Source organism: Saimiri boliviensis, chromosome 8 (genome assembly GCF_048565385.1).
Source record: "Saimiri boliviensis isolate mSaiBol1 chromosome 8, mSaiBol1.pri, whole genome shotgun sequence".
Classification (NCBI taxonomy): domain Eukaryota; kingdom Metazoa; phylum Chordata; class Mammalia; order Primates; family Cebidae; genus Saimiri; species Saimiri boliviensis.
Genome location: NC_133456.1, coordinates 43,160,510 through 43,186,312, shown reverse-complemented (window position 1 = coordinate 43,186,312; position 25,803 = coordinate 43,160,510). Strand labels below are relative to the sequence as shown.

At 38.0% G+C, this 25,803-nt stretch overlaps 1 protein-coding gene across 12 annotated transcripts in view; it reads left to right on the top strand.

The window, feature by feature from the left end:
• The window catches only part of BBX (BBX high mobility group box domain containing), a 277,630-nt gene that overhangs the window by 67,467 nt on the left and 184,360 nt on the right, over positions 1–25,803 (top strand). Inside the window, exon 1 of one of the 12 annotated variants that reach the window (XM_074404422.1) lies at positions 5,875–8,305. The exons of the other annotated variants lie outside the window; for them this stretch is intronic. The gene's annotated coding sequence lies outside the window, so the exon portion shown is untranslated. Of the gene's footprint in view, positions 1–5,874; positions 8,306–25,803 lie in introns of those variants that run through there. 12 annotated transcript variants of the gene reach the window in all.

Sequence of the window (25,803 nt, the reverse complement as noted above, 5' to 3'; positions counted from 1 at the left end):
CAGGCATGGGCAACTATGCCTAGCTAATTTTTGTATTTTTTGTACAGATAGAGTCTTGCTTTGTTGCCCAGGCAGATCTTGAACTCCTGGGCTTAAGCAGTCTTCCTACCTTAGCCCCCCAAGTGCTGGTACTATAGGAATGAGCTGCCTGGCCAGTGAATGTTACATTTATTAAATACTTTTAAAAGGAGGGTGCAAACCCCACACTGAAATGTTTTCTTGAGGCAGAGTATTATAGGTGATTGAAATGTTTTTAGTACAATTTCATGGAAGTAAAGTGAAGATATTTGAAAGCATGTGGAGAAGAGATTCTGAAACTTGCCAGTGTCTGTATGCTGGTTAGACTTTGTAATCATTATGGTGCCAAAAATAACTATTTTTGAATACTTTTGGCATTATATATATAAATTAATTTGTAGTTAGCTATGACTGTGGCTTCATATTAGAGATGAACCCCATCAAGAAGTTAATAGTCTCCCAGTTTAGTATGACTTTCATATTCAAGAAAACTTGTAAGTTTGTCTGTTTGCAAAATGTAATACTTACTGTTCCTAAATTTTTCTTACTGTTTTGGGTTAAAAATCATGTATTAAACAGCCGGGCATAGTGGTCTGCAACTGTGGTTCCAGCTACTCAGGTGGGAGGGTTGACACTTGAACCTGGGGTGTGAAGGTTGCAGTGAGCTGAGATTGTACCAGTGCACTACAGTCTAGGTGACAGAACAAAACCGTGTCTTACCCAGAGGAAAGTTTTTTTTAGAGATGGGGTGGTCTGGCTGGTCTCGAACTCCTGACCTGAGGTGATCCTCCCGCCTTGGCCTCCTAAAGTGCTGGGATTACAGGCATGAGCCATCACGCCTGGCCCGAAAAAGAAGTCATTAAAAAAATTTTAAATAAAAATATAAAAATAAAAATAAATAACTAAAGGTATATTAAGATGACTGTATATTCTTTGTGAGATTGCTGATTTTAAAAATCTTATAAAGCTGATTTTTAATGTAGCAGCCGTAGTATTGAACAGAATGCTCAATATTAAATGTCTATTGGAGTTCAGTAATACAAGGAAATTTTAGGGAAATGTGAAACATTTAAAAATAGATCTTTACATTGAGCCTAAAGTTTAAGTTTATAACGTGTACTTATTTATTGATATTGCTATGTTTACCAGTATATATGAGCTCAGGCTTTATTGATAAAATGGGCATATGGAATTTTTAGAAATGCTGAAGTAACTTTTTCAAATAAGTATGTTGAGATTAATCAAAATAGTAATTGAATTTGGGAAGTTTCAAGAATATTATAATAAGTTATCATTGTTCCTGAGCCTCCCACCTACACACACATCTTAAGGGCCAAGAATTTCTGTTAAGTACAGCTTATCTTATGGGAGAGTGGTTTTTTAAGATCAAGGTCAAATGCTTGTTTAGCTCTGTTTTTCAAGGACTCTATACAGAAATAAAGAAGTATGATTTTTTTTTTAAGTTTAAAAAATTGTCTCTGAGTATATATAATTTTAACTTTACAATTCTAACAAGCTAATTATCTGATCTTAAAATCTTACTGGTGTTTGGCTAAATCTCCTAACACCCTTGTTGGGAGTTCAGGGATTGTCTACATTTGGCTTGTGGCAGTTCTAATAGCAGCAGTCAATTAATCAACCAATATAAAAGTGTTTATCTGACACTGACCTTGTGCTAGGCACTTTGCTAGATATTATGGGATAAACAAAGCCCTTTGAGCTAGTTAATAAATTTTAAGTGATCATGACCCTAAGGCCTATCTTTTGTTTGAAAACTGAATACTGGCTATTTGTTCACCAAAATGGATACTGAAACATCAATCCAAGGGAGGCTTCCTTTTTATTTTCCCAGCCAAGTGGCATGCCACAGTAATCACTAATCCACTAAATCCTAATCATTTTGGTGATCTAAGATTATTACTGTCTAAGAAGATAGGATTCTAGAGTAAGTTCAGTGGCAATGGAAACCTTGAAGAATTCAGAAAACAGACTTGAAAACTTTCAGATTTCTTCCAACATTTATTGAGTGCAGCATAGCATGCTAGGTGCCAGGGTTGTAAAGATGACCAAGTCATAGGTCTTCTATGGGATCATAGAGGGTAATGGGGAAACCAGATCTGTAGTCACAGATGGGATTCATCTGCTCTCTAAGTGGCATATGCAGGGCGTTTGGGAGTATATAGGATGCAACCTAATTCTGCCCAAGGGAAATGGGCAAACTGTGATTTCCCTCAGTCCCTGTAAGTGGGGGGAAAAAAAACAAAAAACAGGCTGTAGTTTTAGACAGAAGTTGTAGAGGAAAATAATGTGGATTAAAAGCCTAAAACACAGGTATTCAGAGGAACCCAGAAATAACATTGCATGCACATATGATTTAAGATTTGCTAAAGAAATAGAATTGCAGTTCAGTAATTGAGAAAGAGATTTTGCTGGGCTCTGGTATTTTCAGAGGCAAATGCTTTGCATTGTGCCTATATCAGGTCATCAATGAAAGGTGATTAAAATGGACACATTTTTCTCTCAGTGTCAGATACCAGTTATTTAGTAGACAAGGATTAGAACTCAAGTTATATCACAGGCCAGGTATTTGCTATTTTTCTTTTTAGTATTTTTTTAGGCATCTGATAATTTTTTTTATACATAAGTTAGTCTTTCATGGGCTGTTTCACTTTCTTCCCCCTTTCTAGTAGCTGATTTTTTTTTCATGTTCACAGTTGCAGTCCTCCATTCAGTTTGTCCATACTGCTGCACATTATTCTCTTCCAGGGACCAGCCTTCCTTGGTGACTTCTTCCCTGAAGCCCTTACTCCTGTCAGTCTCACTTAGTCAAGTTCTCATCTCTTTATGTCTCATCACCACTGGGGTGCTTCATAGACCTAGCCCCTGGCCTAACTGTAGACAAGGTTGGTGATGGCAGCAGAGATGACGATGATGGTGGTGGTGGGAATAAAGGCAGTGCTATAATTATATCATTTCCAGAGAGGCTGTATTTCTGCCTATGAGCCCTAGAGTCAGGCTGCTTAGCTTCAATGCCAGCTCTTTCATTTCTTATTTCTGTGACCCTAGGCAAATTGCCTTACCTCTCCTGGGTAAGGTCTTTCCTCATCAGTGAAACAGGAATGAAAATAATAGTATTTACCACATCATAGGATTGTCGGGAGATTTAAATGAATTAAGACATGTCATATAACTTAAAAAATGTTTTCATATTTTTAAATTTTTACCACTACCCCTTGCCTGAGGGGGGAAAAAACATTATTTGGTAATCTCAAATTGATCATTGGCATGTGCTAAGGATACTATCATTTTTCATCCCTTGAAGATGCTGTTATTACCTTTTACAGGTGAGGAAATTGAGGCTTAGAAAAGTTAAATAACTTGCTCACAGTTACGTCATCTGGATTCAAACTCACATCTGTGTGACTCCAGAATGTCTGCTCTTTAAAACATGGTGCCCCACGGGAATCACAGAACAGAGCAGGAATGCTGCTGCCATTCAGTGTGCCAGAGTCTGTGTTTATCCTAACAGAGCTGCTTCAATGGGGCAAGCATGTTTACTAGGGAACTAGGCAGGACCATCCATCTGGAGGCTTGAGTTCTAGTTTTGGCTTTCATCTGCTGCCTTTGTGATCTAGAGCAAGTCACTTAAATACATACAGGGTTCAGATCCATATCAGTAACCTGGGAATAATAGAGTTTCATAGAGGATGAAGTGAGAATGTAATAATAGTAACCTTATAATAATTTATGGAAGAGAATAAGGGGCCTAGCTTACCATATAGGCATTTTAAAAAACAGGATACCTTCCTCTGTTGTTAATTTGAATTTTATTTGCTACTTCTTGAAAGTGAAAGTTTTATTTCATGCTTCTGGGTTTGAACCTGAGGTTTCAGATAGGGTGAACCAAGAACTTGGAAACTGAAGCTTTGGACTATCAGACACATTAATAAGCAAACTGAATTCAGTGCACAAATAACTAATAAAAATATAATAACACAGACTTGTGTGAGTGGTTTGGAGGGGGATGGATATGACACTAAAATGAATGAGGATTGGCTGGATGTGGTGTCTCACACCTGTAATCCCAGCATTTTGGGAAGCTGAGGCGGACAGATAATGAGGTCAAGAGATCCAGACCATCCTGGCCAACATGGTGAAACCCTGTCTCTACTAAAAATACAAAAATTAGCTGGGCGTGGTGGCATGCACCTGTAGTCCAAGCTGTTCAGGAGGCTGAGGCAGGAGAAATGCTTGAACCTGGAAGGTGAAGGTTGCAGAGGGCTGAGATTACACCACTGTACTCCAGCCTGGTGGCAGAGCGAGACTCCGTCTCAAAAAAAAAAAAAAAAAAAAGAGTGAGGACGACAGATTAAAAATATATTAGGCCTCTCCTTTCTGTGACTCTTGTGTTATGTCAGAACAGATGAGGTTTTGTATGGAACACATATAGTTAAATTGTCTTATATCTTACTCAGCAATTACTATCAGTGATCCAGAATGCATATGACCTCTAAAAATCATGTAAAGCTTACTTTTTAACAACACAGGGGTTAACATTGCTGACCCCTGCACAGTCAAAAATCTCTGTGTAACTTTTGACTCTGCCAAAAGTTAAATAGCCTACTGTTGACTGGAAGCCTTACTAGCAACATAAATAGTTGGTTAACATATAATTAGTATCTATATAAGTTTTATGCCTCATGACATACCTAATTTGTCTTATTTTTTTTGATATTTCTAGGTTTTGCCGTTTGTCTTTGAGTTTTCCCAAATAGTCATAAATCTCCAAATAGTTTTTCAGTACATATTTTTTAAAAGAATCTGAGTACAAGTGGCATCATGTAGTTTAGACCTACGTTGTTTAAGGGTCAACTGTATTTTATAGACACACTCATCTCTTACTTAACCTATTTTTATTAGAATTAAACAGATCTAATTAACTTTTTGGCTGATTTCCATGCCTACTGCAGTTAGAATGCAGGAGTTGGGGCAGCAAGTGGGGTAGGGACTTCATGCTGTCATTCAGTGTTGAGAAGTAATAGAAGGAGCCTGGCCAAAATGGGTAAAAAAATTCAGAACATAGTAAATTTTCTTGGTATGGAATCTGTAAATAAAAAGTATATTCACATCTGTGCCCTCATGTCAGTTTTTTGAGATAATTTAGTAAAGTAATGGTACTAACAATTTTTTATGGGGAAGAAAGTTGGGGCCCAGAGAGCTTCAGTGCGTCTCTCAGAGGCTGGCAGCGTATGTGAGATAGGCTAAGCCAGGAATTGAACCCAGCTCATGAGATTCCACACCTTGTAATTTCCGGGCAGAGATGTAGAGAATGAGGCCAGAGGAGCCTCTTGGGTCTTGGGGGCATTATGTTTGAGTGCTCAGTGGGATTAATGTTACTGGTAATTGCCTGGGAAACACTAATAAAGGTGAAATCATGTTGATGTGGTCCATTTAAGAAGATGGGAAAGAGTTCCCCATTTTGGCAACATTTTCATCTAGAATAATTTAAAATTAGAAAACAAAACTGCTTGGTATTTAATGAATATAACCACAAATATCTGGAACACTTTGTTGATCAAAGTGGCTCATTTCCTGAAGGTCTAAATTGCTGTTTTCTTTGGTTTATTTGTTAGTTTTTTCACTCTGTAGTGACACTTGAAAAGTGTTTTGTGCTTTGGAATAAAGGAAGAGTAAACCAGCATAGTGCCTTTAAACTTTTTTCCTCCAGTAAAAGAATTTTGAAAACTATGGATTTCTTTATTGACATTTGAAATTTTTCATCATAAGTCTAAATCATTTGCTAATGGTATATTTGCCATTTTATTGTAAATATTGGCATTTCTTAATAAAATTGCTATATTGTTAAATGTATTTGTCTTAAACAAAATCTATAACTTTATGATACTTTCCGTTATCCATTTATGAGCTACTCTGTCTGAAATTTTTGTGTTAATTTGACTTCTTAAAACTTTTACCACATTTTATCTTTATGCATTGTTATGTTTAAAATCTATTATTGATTACCCTATCATATTTCCAGATGAAAAAGTTACTCTTCTGTGACCGTATGGCTCCCATGATTTTTTATAAAGGTATTATTAGAATGATGATTAGAACACAGTAGGTCACAATACATATGTAAGTTGCAAATATTTGGAAAACATTAGAGATAAAAATACAGTTTTACTAGAAATTTATCTCTGTGCATAATTGGTGTTTTTCTTCTACTTAGTTCGTAATTAGTAGATGAATATTATAGGGGAAAGAGTTCAGCATATTTTTCATTCTTTTTTAATATATACACTGAAATTTTGTTTACATAAGTAAGTTGACGAGAACTAGAGTATTTATATAGCAGTGTTACTCATTTCTTTGAACAGTGATTTATCATTTAAAATTATTTGTAATGATTTATCAGCTGACAACTCAATTAGGTCCTTCTCCAGTTTTATTCTAAACAAAGAATTGGCAAAGCCACCTGAGTTGCAAAAGAAGCGTGATTAATTAGGGCCATTCACTTTTTCACCAACAGTATTTCTAACTGTCCTCTTGTATCCTGCCCAGAGGTTTTTCATTTGGTTTTTCCTTTTTTTTTTTTTTTTTTTTTTTTTTGTTCTCCTACCGCAAGCAATACCCCAGAGTCTGGGTGAGCTTGATTTTGTAAAATGAGAGAATGAGAGGTTTGGGAAAGGGAAGGTAAGATAGGGCAAATCTCCTCCCCTGGAGCATTCTCAGTCAGGTCAGTTTAAGGAGAGCCTACTTGGAAAAGTGGCTATGGAAACTGATTTACTACCTGTGTGCCTACAAACACTTTGGAAAACCGTGTACTCCCAGAAGTTTGCTTATCCGGTTTGGAGGCTTTTGTGCTAGTCATTGGTGCATTTTGGCATCTTAATTTTAAAATAAGAATTTGTAGGGTGGGTGTGTGTAGGTGTCGCTTAAACTCAGAACACTGCTGACCAAGGTAAATTGTTTGTGCTGTCTAGGGTAATATCTTACATAGGTCTTAGGTCTTGATTGCTTCTGTGCATCTGTTTATAAATTGTCTTTTCCTGAGCGTGAGTCTTTGTGATCCTAATTCTCTATAAGTTTTCCAGATCAGGATTAACACCTGAACTGCTTGTAACTTATCCCCCCTTTATATCTTGTGCTAGTCTTACATTGACTAGTACTTTGGCAAAGCGTATCTAAAATAGCTTAATATAGGGAACTACTTGCACTTTTGAGTAAACAACAAACAATTGGCCACAGTAAGATTACTTTCTGCCTCCTGGCTATTTTGGGTGTCAGCTGTACGAGAGACCACAGATGTAATTTATATTAACTCTTTAGTTTTACAGAAAATGAAACTAGAGAGGTTAGGCCAATTGTCTGAAGTCACATAGGTGGTAGGAAAGAAGTAGAACGTATGTCCCTTAGCTCCCAGTATTACAACCTTTGCTACATCACACCTGCTGCCTTTTTGCTAAATTGCATTCCTCACCTCAATCCTATTTAATACTGTTTCTCCTGAGGACTGATTCGCTTTTGGTGATTCAGCATTATTTTTTAAATAGAAAGGCATTCACTTTCTCATTGAAGACTTTCTCAAAACAAAAATACTCCTTACCCCCTGGCAGACTATTTTTGCCCCACAATAGGATGCGGCTAGGTAAGCCTGGGCCCTCTGGCCCCAGGGCAGTGGCCCTGGGGGAGGAAGGGGATATTAAAAGGTCAGAGTAGAGGTGGATTGGCAGAGCGGGGGCTGGTGGGAGTGGGAAGCTTACATCATTTCCCTGCAACTGGGCTCTGGCAGGGCTGTAAGGCCTTACTTTCCCCTGTGTAACAGTTTACCAGATTGACAGAGATTCATGAAAGAAAGCAAAGGTATGGCAGGATGGATGCCCACCCTGTTTATAAATCTGTGCTCTTAGATGAAACTGTCAATAAGTAACTAGAAGCAGCCAGGACTGTCTGTGCTTCGCTCTCTCCCCCAGCTCAGTTCCTTTCTGCTCCGCCCCATCCCTGCTCTCTGCTGCTCAGATCAGCTTCCTGCTTCTCATGAAAGCTGTTCCCCTATAAAGCTGGTCTGCTTTCACTGAAAGAATTATATTCATAAGTCTGAGGCTGGTTTTGTGGAAGTGTTGTTGGTTTGGTTTCTTTGGGAGATGAAGGAGGAGGAAAGAATTTAAAAAAAAAAGAAAGGGGCAGGCTGAAAGAGCAAAATCATCCTGAATTTTGTTGTCACATCGTGCCGGTGTTATAACCAGCTCTGTAGACTGCCGCACTGAAAACATTTCTGTGAGAGGTATGTGCTTGAAAAATGGAAAGGTGACTGTTGGCTGTGGAGCAAACTGCCCGTCCAGCAGCTGCTCTAATGGCTGTGAGGTCGTAATTCTGTCTAGTGTTTTGATATGGAAAGGGCAATCCTTACTTGAAACGTAGTACAGTTAACCAGCTTAATGGTAAAAAAGGTTAAATATGTGCTTCGTCCCCACATCAGGACTCCTGAAATGCTCGTTTGGGCTGAAAACGTCTAGTCAAATCCACGGCGTTATTCCAGGCTGTTTTGGTGGCGGTTGTCTGTAAACAAGGTGATGATTTTTAATACGTCTCTCATTATTTGTGAACCACATGACAAAGATTAATGAGAGAGACTCCAAGTAGCCTAGAAGAAGCTTCAGATTCGTTAGGAGCTTTTTGCACTGACAGATGGCAAAAGTAAAAGGAAATGGGTGATGATTTATTGTAATCTGAAGTGAAAGTTTTTAAGTTTAGAGGGTGTGTTGGTTACATCTAAGTGGAAAAATCTAGAGGGGCCGCTAAAATTTAGAAGCATAGCCTACAACCATTGATGCCTGACCTGTATTAAGGCCAGAAGCCTTTTGAGCTCACGTGCATGTATCTTTTCACAGGATATTAAGAAATCTTTATAAATGCTTTTATTCAGTAGTCAGAGAAAAATATTAAGACCAAGAATGTAACCAACACATAAGGAAGCATGGAGAACTGTATATTGGTTACTAAAAAGCCAGATTGTTCTGTTACAGAAATTAGAAAATGTTTAGAGTAGGAAAAGATAGAACGTTTTACTGTGTACATTAGATGAGCTGCTAGTGGTAGAGGCCATTCAAACTACAAAGTAGTTTCTGCTTGATTTGAATTATTTTATCATGGAAGATACTGGAGAACTTTTGAATGTTAGTATGTTTTAAAATTTATTTTACAACTTTTGGAAATTAAATTGTTTAAGTTAATTTACATATGAAGGTGCCGACGCTGTTCTTTTCCACAAAGACAGTAGTGCTTAAATCTTTGAAACCTTTTATTCATTAATAGAATATGCCAGCTGTTATAACCAAAGCTATTATAAATTATTGAGAGTGCACCATTTAAATTTCATTTCTTCTCAAATATTTGTAAAAAGGAGTGTGTCTTCATAATCATAGAGGATAACGTTGGGCCTAACAAGTTAAAAATATTAAAAGTTCTAGAGCAGAAGGAATCTGGGAAGTAAACCTAATACAGGCCTCTGAGGAGGACTCACCTCTGTACCGCAGAGACGAGTGACTGTCCTGACTGTCCATGTGCACCTCGCTTTACTGCTCTTCACTTTATTGCACATCACAGATACTGTACTTGTTACAGATTGAAGATCTGTGGCAACCCCCCGTCAAGCAAGGTTATCAGCACCGTTTTCCCAGCAGTATGCCCTCACTTCCTGTTTCTACGTTACATTTTGGTCATTCTCGTGACATTTCAAACATGTTCATTATTATCATATCTGCTATGGTGATCTGTGATATCTTTGTTGTTAGTATTGTAATTGTTTCGGGGCACCCGGAACTACACCCATATAAGACTGCAAACTTAATTGGTAAAAGTTGTGTGTATTCTGATTGCTCCACTCACTGGCTGTTCCCACCTTTCTCCCTGTCCTCAGACACAACAATATTGAAATTAGGCCAATTAATTACCCGGTAGTGGTCTTTAAGTGTTCCAAGTGAAAGGATCTCACGTTTCCCACTTTAAGTGAAAAGCTAGAAATGATTAAGCTTATTGAGGTAGGCATGTCAAAAGGTGAGACGGGGGAAAGGTAGGGCTCTTACAGGAGCAGCTAGCCAAGTTGTGAATGCAAAGGAAAAGTTCTTGAAGAAAATTAAAAGTGCTACTCCAAGGAACACACAATGATAAGAAAGGAAAACAGCCTTTCTGTTGAGGTGGAGACAGTTTGTCTGGATAGATCAAACCAACCACAACCCTCCCTTAAGCCAAAGACTAATCGGGAGGAAGGCCCTAAACTTCTTCAATTATCTGAAGGCTGAGAGAGATGAGGAAGCTGCAGATGAAAAGTTTGACACTAACAGAGGTTGGTGCATGAGGCTTAAGGAAGGAAGCTGTCTCTATAACATAAAAGTGCAAGGGGAAGCAGCAAGTGCCGATGGAGAACCCGCAGCAAGTTATCCAGAAGATCTAGCTAAGACTGTTGATGAGGGCAGCTACACCAAACAACATATTTTCAATGTGGACAAAATAGCTTTCAATTGGAGGAAGGTGCTATCTAGGATTTTCATACCTAGAGAGATGTCAGTACTTAGCTTCAAAGCTTCAAAGGACAGGTTGGCTCTCTTTAGGTGCTAATGCAGCTGGTGACTTTATAAGATAAAGCCATTGCTCATTTGCCATTCCAAAAATGCCAGGACCCTTAAGGATTCTGCTACATCTATTCTGACTGTGCTCTGTCAGTGCAACAATAAAGCCTGGATGGCAGCACATCTGTTTACAGCAGGGTTTACTGAATATTGTAAGCTCACTGTTGAGACCTGCTGTTCAGAAAAAGATAATTCCTTTCAAAATGTTACTGCTCGTTGACTATGTACCTGGTCACACAAGAGCTCTGATGGAGGTGTACAAGGAGATTAATGTTTTCTTGCCTACGAACATAGCATTTATTCTGTAGCCCATGGATCATGGAGTAATTTTGACTTTGACGTCTTATTATTTAAATACATTTCATAAGGCTATAGCTGCCATAAATAGTGATTATAGTGATTGCGCTGATGGATCTGGGTATAGTCATTGAAAACCTTCTGGAAAGATTCACCATTCTAGATGCTATTAAGAATATTGGTGATTTGGCCAGACATGATGGCTCACACCTATAATCCCAGCACTCAGGGAAGCCGAGGCAGGAGGATCACTTGAGCCCAGGAGTTTGAGATCAGCCTGGGCAACATAGTGAGACCTTGTCTCAAAAAATACGTATTTGTGATTTATTGGGAGGAGGTGAAAATACCAACATTAACAGGAATTTGGAAGAATTTGATTCTACCCCTCGTGCATGACATTGAGGGATTCAAGTTATCAGTGGGAAGGGTAACTGCAGAAGTGGTGGAAATAGTGGGAAAACTGAAATTAGAAGTGGAGCCTGAAGAAACGACTGAATTGCTGTAATTGTGCAAGGAAAACTTGAATAGATGAGGAGGAGTTGCTTCTTGTGAATGAACAAAGAAACTTGTTTTTGAGATGGAATCTATTCCTAGTAAAGATGCTGTAAACATTGTTGAAATGACAACCAAAGATTTAGACCAATATATAATCTTAGTTGAGAAAGCAGTGGTGGGGTTTGAGAGGATTGATTCCAGTTTTGAAAGAAGTAGGTAAAATGCTATCAAACCACATCTGGTACATATCCATCTTTTGTGAAAGGAAGAGTGGATCAATGCATCAAACTTTCTTGTCATCTTATTTTAAGAAATTGCGACAGCCACCTTGACCTTTGGCAACCACCCCTTAATCTGTCAGCGGCCATCAACTTGGAGGCAAGACCCATTAGCAGCAAAGAGTATGACTCACTAAAGGCTCAGATGATCACTACCATTTAAAAAAAATAAGATTTAAAAATTTAGTCTGTACCTCATTTTTTAAAAGAAATAATATTATTTGCATACTTCATATAGTGCAGTATAATATAAACATAATTTTTATATGCTCTGGGAAACAAAAAGTTGGTGTGACTTGGCTTATTGTTATTCACTTTATTGTGGTAGTCTGGGACTGAACCCTTAGTATCTCCAAGGATTGCCTGTCTTTACCTTGGTCATTCTCAAGTGTAGTTGCATATTAGAACCCCCAGGGAAGATTTAAATTCCTACCATTGCCCAGTCCCTTCCCCAGAGATTTTAATTTAATTGGTTGGAGGTGGGGCCTGGATATTGATAGTTTTCAGACTATTCCCAGGTGTTTCTAATGTGTAGTCAGACTTGACAGTTGCATTGCCTGAACATTCCTGGTGCTGTGGCAGCCTGTTGCGTTTTGGGTACTGTTTGTATCTGCTTTGGTATGTGTCCTCTTAGGTCGGAACTCCTCTGTCACAGAGCAGCTCATCAGATATTTAATATCATCTCTCCTCCGAGACTTAGCTTTTCCATCCTAAATAGTCCTAGTTCCTGCAGTGTCTTCAGGACTTGTTTTCTATGTTCTTCACTATTCTGGTCACTCCCCTTCCTGGAATTGCTCTCCTTTGTCATATCATTCTTAAATAAGGTACTTTTGGGACTGAGCCTATTATCATTCTAGATGTCTGGGGTCCAGCAGAGGATGCAGAGAAATAGTAAAGCTGTAACTCTATGGTTCTGTACATGACACTTCTGTTATTGGTAGCTAAGATTACATTAGCTTTTTTGGCAGTCATGTCACACTGTTGACTCATGGGGAGCTCAAAGTTGCCTCAAGCCCTTAGTTCTTTCTCAAGTACATAAACTACTTAAATCAGGTCTCTCCTTCCCCATGCTTACAGGGCTTCCCCCTCTCCCCCTACTTTATTGCCAGGATTTACATTTTTTCCTTTTGAAACATAAGAGGAAAACCCAGTGGATCAGTTACTCCACACAGGGAGACAATACATCCAAACTGAATGCCAGAAATTTATTACATATATATAGCAGCAATTTTAAGGAATGATCTAGTTCATTCATTTGGATTCACAGTTAAAGATATTCTTTTTTTTTTTTGAGATGGAGTTTTGGCTCTTGTTACCCAGGCTGGAGTGCAATGGCGCGATCTCGGCTCACCGCAACCTCTGCCTCCTGGGTTCAGGCAATTCTCCTGCCTCAGCCTCCTGAGTAGCTGGGATTACAGGCACGTGCCACCATGCCCAGCTAATTTTTTGTATTTTTAGTAGAGACGGGGTTTCACCATGTTGACCAGGATGGTCTCGATCTCTCGACCTCGTGATCCACCCACCTCGGCCTCCCAAAGTGCTGGGATTACAGACTTGAGCCACCGCGCCCAGCCCTAAAGATATTCTTAATTCAGTTCATCTTTCCAGTGTGCCTTTTGATTTATTACTTAAAATTCGCTGTTCAGATTTAAGAATTTACTTGACTGCATAGCTTGTTTTAATGTTTGTATTCAGTACTTGGTGAGATGCCTTTTCACAATTAAAATACATTATAACCATTGCATTCTCCTGAACTATTGGCATAACATCTTTATTTTAAAAGGAAATATGTTATATCTGTCCTAACATTGTTGATTAACAACAGAAGGGACTGTTTTGCAAATTAGCAGGTGATTTGTGTACAGTTCACTACTGTCAAGGCTAGAACCCAAATCTAACTCTGCTGGTCCCCAGTTCAGTATTTGTATCAAACCACAATGGCTGATGCAATTTGTCATTAAGGATAAGACTTCAAAGAAACCGAAAAGGAAACAAATGCCTCCATGGTTTCTTCACTTTCTTTGGAGGCGGTGGGGGAGGGTGGTGGTGGTGGTGGTGGTGGTGGTGGGTATTTAATATTTAACCCCACAGCATTTTAACATACATCCCAGTCATATGTTATTCACTCAGTGTTCTGCCCAAAGCAATAATAAGAGGAGTAAAATAGCTGGTCAGTATTCCTAAGTTTACTGTAGAGAATAGTTTTCTTAGGAATTCGGTCATCCAAATTTTTACTTTCCTTGGAGAGGAAATATCCTTTCTTTCTCCTACCACACCCTTACCACCCAAACACACACAGATGGTACTCTGCTATCAGGTAGAGTAATATCACTTTGCTCTTAATAAATCACAGCATGAAGACTTTTGTACGTAAAGAGAGAGGCATGTTTCATGTTGCAGATGAAGAAATGGAAGCACAGGAAGTGAAGGCTTGCTGTAGCTATAGTGCTTAGCCAAGGTACTTAGTACATAAACATACTGGTACATAAGACAGGCTTAGTAATTACCGGAATACTGCACAGCTTTCTTCAGTACTACTCTCTTCACACAGAAATTGGATTTTACCTTTCTTGTCCTCAAGCTTTGCTCTTTGGTACTCGTTGCCTTAACTGTTGAAAATGGAACAGGTTTTTCAAGAATACCTATTACTTTTGAAAAACTCCAAGGATATAGTTTATTTTTCCTTCTCTTTGACTTATAGGAAAGTAAGCTCTTTTACTTCTCATTAAAAATTGATTTTAATGGTTGTAATTTAAAAAAGAGGGGCTTCTAAAGAATTAATAACCAAGGAACAGTTTGTAGACACATCTAACCCAAATGTTCACATCTTTGTTTGGGTCCTGTGAGAACTGATGTTCACAACAAGGCTTGTCCTAATATATGGTAAGACCCGTGGTCAACAGTGGAAGATTTAATTATGTTCACTATATTGCACTTAACTAAAGCAAGGAAGTATGCTTTAATATATTTTAAAATGGTTTGCAATAGCAGATGCTTGAAGCAAAAAGGCTTCATAAGAAATTTGGTCAACCAGACTGGGTTATTCCTCTGGTCTTTTGGCTAATACAGGTTGGTTGGCTGTGTTGGAAATCCCTTCACTGTTTGGAAACCCCTGATTTTATTTACCTGAGGCTAGCATAATATCATAGTAATACCATGTGATGCTACACTTTTGAAACATCCCTTGCTTTCTCTACCCCAGTATTTCCAAGTGTCTGTTTACTATTTTGTAGGATAGTTTATATTACTCAATTAATAGTGGTTATATTTTTACATGGCTATTTTCCTCTTTAAAAATTGTTTTTATTTTGAATTTTTGTGGGTACATTGTGTGTATATATATGTATATATATATATATATATGTATATATATTTATGGAGTATATGGGGTATTTTGATATGGGCACACAATGTATAACAATCACATCAGGGTAAATGGAGTATTCATCACCTCAAGCCTCTATCCTTTGTGTTACAAGCAATTTAATTATAATCTTAGTTATTTTTAAATGGATGATTAAATTATGATTGACTGTAGTCACCATGTTGTGCTATCAACTACTAAATCTTATTCCTTATAACTTTTTTTTGGTACTTTTAACCATCCCCACTGCCTCACTACCCTTCCCAGCCTCTGGTAACCATCATTCGACTCTCTATCTCCAATGGTTCAGTTGTTTTAATTTTTAGATCCCACACATTAGTGAGAACAAATGATGTTTGTCTTTCTGTGCCTGGCTTATTTCACTTAACATAATAACCTCCAGTTTCATCCATGTTGTTGCAAGTGATAAGATCTTCTTATTTTTAAAGGCTGAATAGTATTCCATTGTGTATGTGTACCATACTTCCTTTGTTCACTCATCTGTTGATGAACACCCAGGTTGCTTCTAAATTTTGGCTATTGTGAGTAGTGCTGCAATAAAATGGGAGTGCAGGTATCTATTCAGTATATTGATTTCCTTTCTTTTAGATCGTATGTATCTAGCTGTGGGATTGCTAGATCATGTGGTAGCTCTATTTTTAGTTTTCTGAGGAACCTCCAAACTGTTCTTCATAGTAGTTGTACTAATTCACATTCCCACCTGCAATGTGCACAGATTTCATTTCTTCCATATCCTTGCAGCAGTTGCCATTGCCTGTCTTTTGGATAAAAGCCTTTTTAACTGGGGTGAGATGATGCCTCATCGTAGTTTTGATTTCCATTTCTCTGATGATGAATGATGTTGTGTATCTTTATATATACCTGTTGCTATTTGTATGTTTTCTTTTAAGAGATGTCTAGCAGATCTTTTGGCTATTTTAAACTCAGATTATTTGATTTTTTTCTTTAGCATTGTTTGAGCTTTCTATATATTATCCATCCTTGTCAGATGGATAGTTTGTGAACGTTTTCTCTCATTCTGTGGGTTGTTGCTTCACTTTGTTGACTGTTTCCTTGGTTGTGCAAGAAACTTTTTGACTTGATGTGATCCCATCTGTCTGTTTCCGCTTTGGTTGCCTGTTCTTGTGGGGTATTACTCGAGAAATCTTTGCCCATTCCAATATCCTGGCAAGTTTCTCCAGCTCTTTTCCTTTTAGTAGTTTCATAGTTTGAGGTCTTAGATTTAACTTTTTAATCCATCTATCTATTTTGATTTTATTTTTGTATATGGTGAGATATATGAGTGTCCTGTGGAATTAACCCTTTTATCATTGTATAGTGATCTTCTTTATCTCCTCTTCTAGTTTTGGTCTTAAAAACTATTTTATCTGATATAAGTATAGCTAATCCTGCTCCATTTCTTTGGTTTCTACTTGCATGGATTATCTTTTTCCCCCTCCCTTTATTTTCAGTCTTTAGGTACCCTTATATGTGAAGTGTGTTCCTTGTAGGGAACAGATCATTGGGTGTTTTGTTTTGTTTTGTTTTGTTAATGCATTTAGTCACTTTGTCTTTTGATGGGAGAGTTTAGTTCATTTATGTCTTACGTTATTATTGATAAGTTAGGACTTAACGCCTGCCAGTTGTTGTTTTCTGGTTTTGTGGTCTTCTTTTCCTTTTTTCCTTCCTTGTTGCCTTCCTTTTAGTGAAGGTGATTTTCACTGCTAGTATGTTTTTTAGATTTGAGGTTACCATGAGACTTGCAAATGATATCTTAGAATATTCTTTTAAACTGATAACAACTTAACACTGCTTGCCTAAACAAACAAGCAAAAATGGGAACGATTAAAAACTGTAAACTTTATCTCCCCACTTTTTAACATTTTATTATTTGTATTTATATCTTATTGTACAGTGTGTGCCTTGAAAAGTTGTTGTGTTTTTGATCACTTCATCTTTTCATCTTTCTACTTAAGATTGGTGTCTTTACGCACCACAATTACAGTGCTATAATATTCTTTGTTTTTCCGTGTTCTTAGACTATCAGCCATGAGTTTTGTCCCTTCAGATGATTTCTTCTTGCTCATAAATAATGTCTTGTTCTTTCAGACTGAAGAACTTCCTTTAGCATTTCTTGTAGGACAGATCTGGTGTTGAAATTCCAGCTTTTGTTTGTCTGGGAAAGTCTTTATTTCTCCTTTATGCTCGAAGGATTATTTTCACCAGATGTACTGTTGTAGGGTAAATATTTTTTGTCTTCAGCGCTTTAGGATGTCATGCCACTCTCTCCTGGCCTGTAATGTTTCCACTGAAAAGTCTGCTGCCAGACATATTGGAGCTCCATTGTATGTGCTTTTCTCTTGCTGTTCTTAGGATCTTTTCTTTACCCTTTGCCTTTTAGAGTTTGATGATTAAATGCCTTGAGGTAGTCTTCTTTGGGTTAAATCTGCTTGGTGTTATGTAACCTTGTATTTGGATTTTGATGACTTTCTCTAGGTTAGGAAGTTCTCTGTTACAAACCCATGGAATAAACTTTCTATCCCTATCTCTCTACCTCTTCTTTAAATGCAGTAACTCTTGTATTTTCCCCTTTGAGGCTTTCCATATCTTGTCGGCATGCTTTATTCTTTTTTATTCTTTTTTTCTTTTTGTCTTCTCTGTTCGTGTGTTTTCTGAGGGCTTGTCTTCATTCTCACTAATTCTTCTGCTTCATCAATTCTACTATTTTGAGACTCATGCATTCTTTAGTTAGTGAGTTGCATTTTTCAATTTTGGATTTCTGCTTGGTTCTTTTAAATCGTTTTAACCTGTTTATTAAATTTATCTGATAGGGTTCTGAATTTCTTCGAGTTTCTCAAAACACGTATTTTGAATTTTCTGTCTGAAAGATCACGTAGCTCTGTCTCTCTGTGGTTGGCCCCTGGTGCCTATTTAGTTTGTTTGGTGATGTCATGTTTTCCTGGATGGGCTTGAAGTTTGCGGATGTTCATTGGTGTTTGGGCATTGAAAAGTTGGGTATTTATTGTAGTCTTTGCAGTCCGGGTTTGTTTGTACCTGTCCTTATTGGGAAGGCTTTCCAGGTATTAGAATGGGAAGGGACATGGATGTTGTAATCTGTTTTTTGTCAGCGTGGTCCTGTCTGTGTTAGGGGGCACCTCAGGCTCAGCAATGCAGATTCGTTGAGGTTCTTGCAGATTCGTTGAGGTACTACCTTGGTGGTCTTGGATAAGATTAGAAAGAATTACGTGGGTTAGCAGGCAGAGACTCTTATTCTCCTTCCTTACTTTTACTCATACAAATGGAGTCTCTTTGTCTATGTTGAGCTGCCTACAGCTGGGGGATGGGTGACACAAGCACCCCTGTGGCCAACACCACTGGAACCGTTCTGTGTCAGTCCTGGAGCCAGCACAGCACTGGGTCTTCCTGAGGCCTGCAGTAGCCACTACTTGTCTATGCCTATGTTTGCTCAAGGTCCTAGGGCTCCACAGTCAGCAGATGGTCAAGGCAGGCGGTCTCGTATCCTTCTGTTCAGGGTGGCAAATTCCCCCAGTCCTTGGGTGGGTCCTGAGATTCTCTGGGAATCAGAGCCTGGAGTCAGAAACCTGAGAAGTATACCTGGTGCTCTCTTCTACTGCAGCTAAGCTGGCACTGAAACCACAAAACAAAGTCCTTCTCACACTTTCCTCCCTTTTCCCCAGGCAGAGGAGTCTCTCTGTGTCCACAGCCACCACCATAGGCCTACAGGAAGTATGGCTACAGTACCGTTGAGGTTCACTTAAGACCCAAGTGCTCTTTTGTCAGCTTGTGATGAATGCTGCCAAGCTTGGGTCTTAACCTTTAGGGCGCTGGGATCCGCTCTGGCCCGGGTAGGTTCAGAAATTGATGGCTGTTTCTTGTATCTCGTATCCTAAAATCCATTCCTGTTATCCTTTTGTAATTTCATGTTTCAAAATGATGCTTTTAATCAGATGTTTTTAACAGAAAATAAAACTTGAATATATATACAACCACGATGAACCATGTATGTATGTGTGAACTATACAGAATTGTACAGTTGAAAACTGTAATATGTGACAAATAAAGTATAATTACTGGTAGAATTAGTTAATTCTCTTGAGTGGTACTTATGAAGTATTCATATTAATTTGAAAACAGAGATAAGATATCAGGGGAAAAAACTCCATCACATTGGGATATAGAGATCCAGTACACATGCTTTTTGTTGTAGAATTTTAAAATGTAGAGATTTAAAACCCTAACCTCTTGAAATTATTATTCAGAAATTGCTTATAGACATATCTTCTAAAGCTTCCAACAAGTTATTATGTACATGGCACATTGCAACAGTTGTTACCCTATTTTTTTCCTTTGTTATTGTTTTATTATTACTGTTAAGAGACTAGGTGGAGCTCAATAAAATTTAGGAAGAATGCTGTATAGCTGAATTTCAGGGTCAGCAAACCCTGTGCATTTTTTTGTTTTTGTTTTTGTTTTTGTTTTTAGATGGAGTCTCGCTCTGTTGCCGTTGGAGCGCAGTGGCGCGATCTCAGCTCACTGCAGCCTCTACCTCCCAGGTTCAAGCAATTCTCCTTCCTCAGCCTCCTGAGTAGCTGGGACTACAGGCATGTGCTACCATGCACAGCTATTTTTGTATTTTTAGTAGAGTTGGGGTTTCACCATGCTAGCCAGGATGGTCTCAATCTCTTGACCTTGTGACCCGCCCACCTCGGCCTCCCAAAGTGCTGGAATTATAGGTGTGAACCACCATGCCTGGCCCATATGTTATTTTTTAAACAGTGGGCTTAAAAACCTCTACAAATTTTGTATATATATGAATACTTTAGCAACCAGTATTCATACGAAATAACATTTAGAGTTTGACTATATACATATATATATAGTTTGACTATAAAATTTTGTATATATATGAATACTTTAGCAACCAGTATTCATAAGAAGTAACAGTTACAGTTTGACAAAGGGTATTACTAGAATTGTTAGTATTGTACTTCATATTTAGAAAGGTCCCTTCCAAAAAATGGATGTCCAGTGACTTATCTAGTTAGGCCCAAGTTAACCTAAAGAAAGCACCAAGCCACATATATGTATGACTTATACATAAAAATAGAATACGACTCTTCCTTCCTTTCTGTGGAGGATTGGTTCTGTGACCCTTGTGGATAGCAAAACCTGAAGCTGCTGAAGCCCCTTATATTAAATGGTGCAGTATTTTCATAGAACCAACTCATATCCTCCGATATCCTTAAAATCATTCTAGATTACTTATAATACTTCATACATGTAAATGCCATGTAAATCATTGTTATACTGTATTTTTTGGTTTTTTTTATTGTTACCTTTTATTTATTTTTCATATTTTCACTCTACGATTGGCTAAGTCTGTGGATGTGAAACCCCTAGATCTGGCAGGCTGACTGTATGTTAGATAGATTGGTCTGGGCGTGGCAGGAGGAAAGTGCAAAGGCCCTTCAGGAAGAATACCAGAATACCTTGGAGAAACTAGAAAAATCTTATTATGGCTGTTGTTTAGAAATGAGCATGAAGAGTGGCACGATGTGGGTGGAAACCGGACTGTGTGGGATTTTCTGTGCTTTGATGAGGATTACGCTAAGCACAGTGGTAGCAATGAAAAGTTTTAAGCTAAGGAGTGAGGTGTTTGGATTTGCATTTTGTAAAGATGAGTCTGTTTGCTACAGGAGAAATGCTTTCAAGGAGGGGACAAGTAGAGCTACAGAAATCAGCGAGGAGACTGGGACGTTGCTGCTTCAATGAGCTGGCTGTGTTGAGGGTGGGAAGAAGTGGACTCGTTGATCATGTATTTAAGAACTTGAGTTAATGGTGTTTTATGATTGACTAGTATATATGAGAATAGGAAAGACTAAACCACACACTAGCTTGAGCATCTGGGTGCATTGGATAGTATACTGATGTCTTCAGCACATTCAGGCTGTTAGAACAAAATACCATACACTGGGCAGCTTATAAAAAACAGAAATTTATTTCTCATACTTCTGGAGTCTCAGAAGTCCAGGATCCAGGCGGATAAGGTGTCTGATGAGGGCTCATTTCCTGGTTCATAGATGGGACCTTTTTGATGAGTCCTTACATTGTAGAAAGAGCAAGGCCCTTCTCTGAGCCTCTTTTATAAGGACACTAATCTCATTCATGAGTACTCTACCATCGTTTATCTAATCAAGACCTGAAGAGTTCACCTACAAAAACCATAACCTTGGGGGCTAAGTTTTCAGCCTGGCAATTTTGAGGGAACACAAACATTCTCACCATAGCAAGTGACAACTACTAAAATAGGGGAAGACCCAAGAGAAGCAAATTTGGGGGCTGTAGGGGAAAATACTATGTTTCATTGGTTGAGCTTGAAAAGCCTGTGAGATACCTAGATTGAGATATTCACTTAAAAGTAAAATATGTCTGAACTTCAGAAGAGTGGTATGGACTTAAAATACAAATTTGGCAATCATTGGCATATATTAATTGAAGCCTTCAGAATGAATAAGACCGGATTAGGAGGAGAGTAGAGCTAGTAAAAGCTCTACTTGGGGCTGGGTGTGGTGGCTCCCAAAGTCCCAGCACTTTGGGAGTCTGAGGCAGGTGGATCAGGATGTCAGGAGTTCGAGACCAGCCTGACCAACACGTCGAAACCCCGTCTCTACTAAAAATACAGAAATTATCTGGGCATAGTGGCACACACCTGTAATCCCAGCTACTTAGGAGGCTAAGGCAGTAGAATCTCTTGAACCCAGGAGGCAGAGGTTGCAGTGAGCCGAGATCACACCAGTACACTCCAGCCTGGGCGACAGAGCAAGACTCTGCCTTAAAAAAAAAAAAAAAAAAAAAAAAAAAAAAAAAAGTCTACTAGGTAAACTTGGCCTGAGGCCCTTCAGAGAAGACATCCCACACCCATGGAAAATGGGAACGCTAGGAGAAGCACAGATACTACTTACCTGCTTTTGTCATTCTTCTGTTGTTATTAAAAAAAATTTTTTTTAACTATACTTTTTGAGATAATTTTGGATTCACATGCAGTTATCAGAAATACAGGTTGAGCATCCCAGATCTGAAAATTTGAAGTATAGAATGTTCTGATATCCAAAATTTTTTTATTGCCAACATGATTCTCAAAGGAAGTACTCACTGGAGCATTCAGATTCTGGATTTTTGAATTCAGTATGCTCAAGTGGTGTAATGTAAATATTCGAAAATGAAAAAATTCAAAATCTGAAATACCTGTGATCTAAAGCATTGGAAAAGGGTTACTCAGCCTGTAATACAGAGAGATCCCATGTGCCCTTTACCCAGCTTCTTATGATAGGTGCATATTCAGTTTTTGTTTTTGCTTTTTTAAAGAAACTTCCAAATGGTTTTCCAGAATGGCTGTATTTTCATTCCCATCAGAAATGTATGAATGATCCAGTTTCTCTGTATCCTAAACAGCATTTGGTACTATCATTTTCTTTTTTAAACAGCTTAAACTGTTTAAGAGGTGTATGGAGATCTCCTTGGGGTTTGAATTTGCATTTTTGTGATGGCTGATAATACTGAACATTTTTTCATGTGTTTATTTGCCATCTCTTTTGGTAAATTGTTCATGTGTATTCACCGTTTTCTAACTGGAGTTTTTCTTACTGTTGAATCGTGAGTGTTCTTTAGATATTATCAGTACTGGCACCTCGTTATAAATTAGCTGGCTGTGGTTTGCATGCATTTTTTTCATCTGTATCTTGTCTTTTCATCATCTTCATAGGGCATTTGGAAGAGCAAATGTTTGAAATTTTGAAGTCCAAATTACTAGTTTTACCTTTTATGGATTATGATTCTGGTGTCCAGTCCAGTAACTCAAATTTAGCTCTAGATTCTAAAGTTTTCTAGTATTTATTTCTCTTAAAATTTTATAGTTTTGCATTTTACATTTGAGTCCATGACCCATTTCAAGTTAATTTTTTTATGAGTTGGTCTCAGGTCAAACTTCCTTATTTTGCCTGTGTAAGCCAACTTGCTGTATCACAGTTTGTGTGAAAAGGCCATCCTTCCTCCATTGAATTGCTTTTGCACCTGGGTTAAAAATAAGACAGGCATATTTGTGTGGTTGTCTTTCTGGCTTCTCTATGCTGTTCCGTTAGTCTATGTGTCTCATTGTCCATTGATACTGCATTCTTGATTACCATAGCTATGTAAGTATTGAAATCAGGTAGACTTGACTTCTCACACTTTATTCATTTTTTTTCAAATTGTTTTAGCTATTCTAGTTCCTTTGACTTTCCATGTAGAATTTAGAATCTCATCTATGTCTGCTGTGTCTACAAGATTATAGCATGTGTCAAATCTGTCTATCAGTTTGGGGAGAATTGACATCTTTACTATGTTTAGTCTTGTAATTCATGAACACGGTATGTCTGTTCAGTTATTTAGATCTTCCTGGACTTTTTTTCCATCAACATTTTATAGTTTTCAGCACATATATCCTGGACATGTTTTGTTGGATTCACATTTTACAATTTTTTATTTTAGTTATTGTAATCTTCATTTTAGTGTCTGTGTTAAAATATTTTAATTTCGATGTCCACATGTTCATTACGCAGTATTAAAGTACAATTGATTAAAGTACAATATTAACTGGTATCTTTTGACTTTACTAAATTCATTCATTTTAAAAGATGTTTTTATAGATTCCTTTGGATTATCTATATAGATAATCATGCATCTGTAAATAGGGATGCTTTTATTTCTTCCAGATCTGTATGCCTTTTTTTTCCTTGACTTATTGCACTAGCTTGCACTTTCAGCACTATGTGAATAAGAGTAATGAGAATGGCCCTTCTTGCCTTGTTCCTGATTTTGAGAAAAATATATTCAGTATTTTTCTCTTACAATATTAGTTTCTTTTCTGTTAATATTAACAATTTCTAATTTTATGCCCTTGTGACCAGAAGAGCCACTCTGTATTACTTCAGTTCTTTTTTTTTTTTTTTTTAGACAGTCCCACTCTGTCGCCAGGCTGGAGTGCAGTGGCACGATCTCGGCTCACTGCAACCTCTGCCTTCTGGGTTCAAGCAATTCTCCTGCCTCAGCCTCCTGAGTAGCTGAGACTACAGGCACACGCCACCACAGCCAGTTAATTTTTGTATTTTTAGTAGAGATAGGGTTTCACCATGTTGGCCAGGATGGTCTCGATCTCTTGACCTCGTGATCCGCCTGCCTCGGCCTCCCAAAGTGCTGGAATTACAGGTGTGAGCTACCGAGCCCAGCCCAGTTCTTTTAAAATTTGTTGAATAATTTGTTTTATAGCATAGCATATAGTCTGTCTTGGTTTGTGTTCCTTAGGCACCTGAAAAAGAATGTATATTCTGCTGTTGGGTCAGATGTTTTGTTACTGTTAATTAGACCCTGCAGGTTGATGATGTTGAGTTCTTATGTATCCTTTCTGATTTGCTATTTGTTCTATCTATTGCTGAGAGAAAGGTGTCAGTGTTTCTTATTATAATTATGAATTTCTCTGTTTCTCCTTTCAGTTCTATAAGTTTTTACTTTATATATTTTATAGCTCCATCTGTGCATACACATTTAGGATTCGTATATTTTCATGGTGATATGGCACTTTTATCATGATGGTAGTGTTTCTTTCTGTCTGTGATCATTGTTTTTTGCTCTGAAGTCTACTTTTTCAGATTAATATAGCACTCCTACATTTTTTTTTTTTTTTTTTTTTTTTTTTGTGTGTGTGTGTGTGAGATGGAGTTTCACTCTTGTTACCCAGGCTGGAGTGCAATGGCGCGATCTCAGCTCACCGCAACCTCCGCCTCCTGGGTTCAGGCAATTCTCCTGCCTCAGCCTCCCGAGTAGCTGGGATTACAGGCATGCGCCACCATGCCCAGCTAATTTTTTGTATTTTTAGTAGAGACGGGGTTTCACCATGTTGACCAGGATGGTCTCGATCTCTTGACCTTGTGATCCGCCCGCCTCGGCCTCCCAAGGTGCTGGGATTACAGGCTTGAGCCACCGCGCCTGGCTGCACTCCTACTTTTTGATTAATGTTTGCATGTTATACTGTTTTTCTTCTTTTGCTGTCAACCTACTTATGTCATTATATTTGAAGTGAGTTTCTTGTGGCTAGCATATAGGTAGATCATGTTTTTTAACCACTGCTAATCTAACTTAATTAGTGCATAACTTCTTTTTGTCGCTTTACTTCCTCCATTTGTAATATAATTGCTTACATGCTTTCTTTAAGGCATTTAGATCCACAACAGACAGTGTTCTAGTATGTTTCAGTCATCAAACATAACTTGTAACATTCAAGAGAAGAAGGAAAACCTATTGTATTTGCCCATATTTTTGTTTACCATGTTTGTTTGTGTTTTTGTCTTTTCTGATGAATATCAGAAAGGTTCTTTCTTTCATTTTTTTTTTTTGTTTATTGAATGTTTTTAGCTGCTCTTTTAGGGTGGTCTGTTGGTGAAAATTCTCCACGTTTTTCTTCATTGGAGAGTGTCTTTATTTCCTTTTTGTTGCTGAAAGATATTTTCACTGGGTATAGGATTCTAGATTGCCAGTCCTTTTCTTTCAGCACGGCAGAATGTGTCATTCCTTCTGACCTCCGTGGTTTCTAATGAGGACTCTGTCATTTGAATTGTTATTTCCATATAAGTAAGGTGTCTTTTTTCTCTTACTGTTTTCATGATTT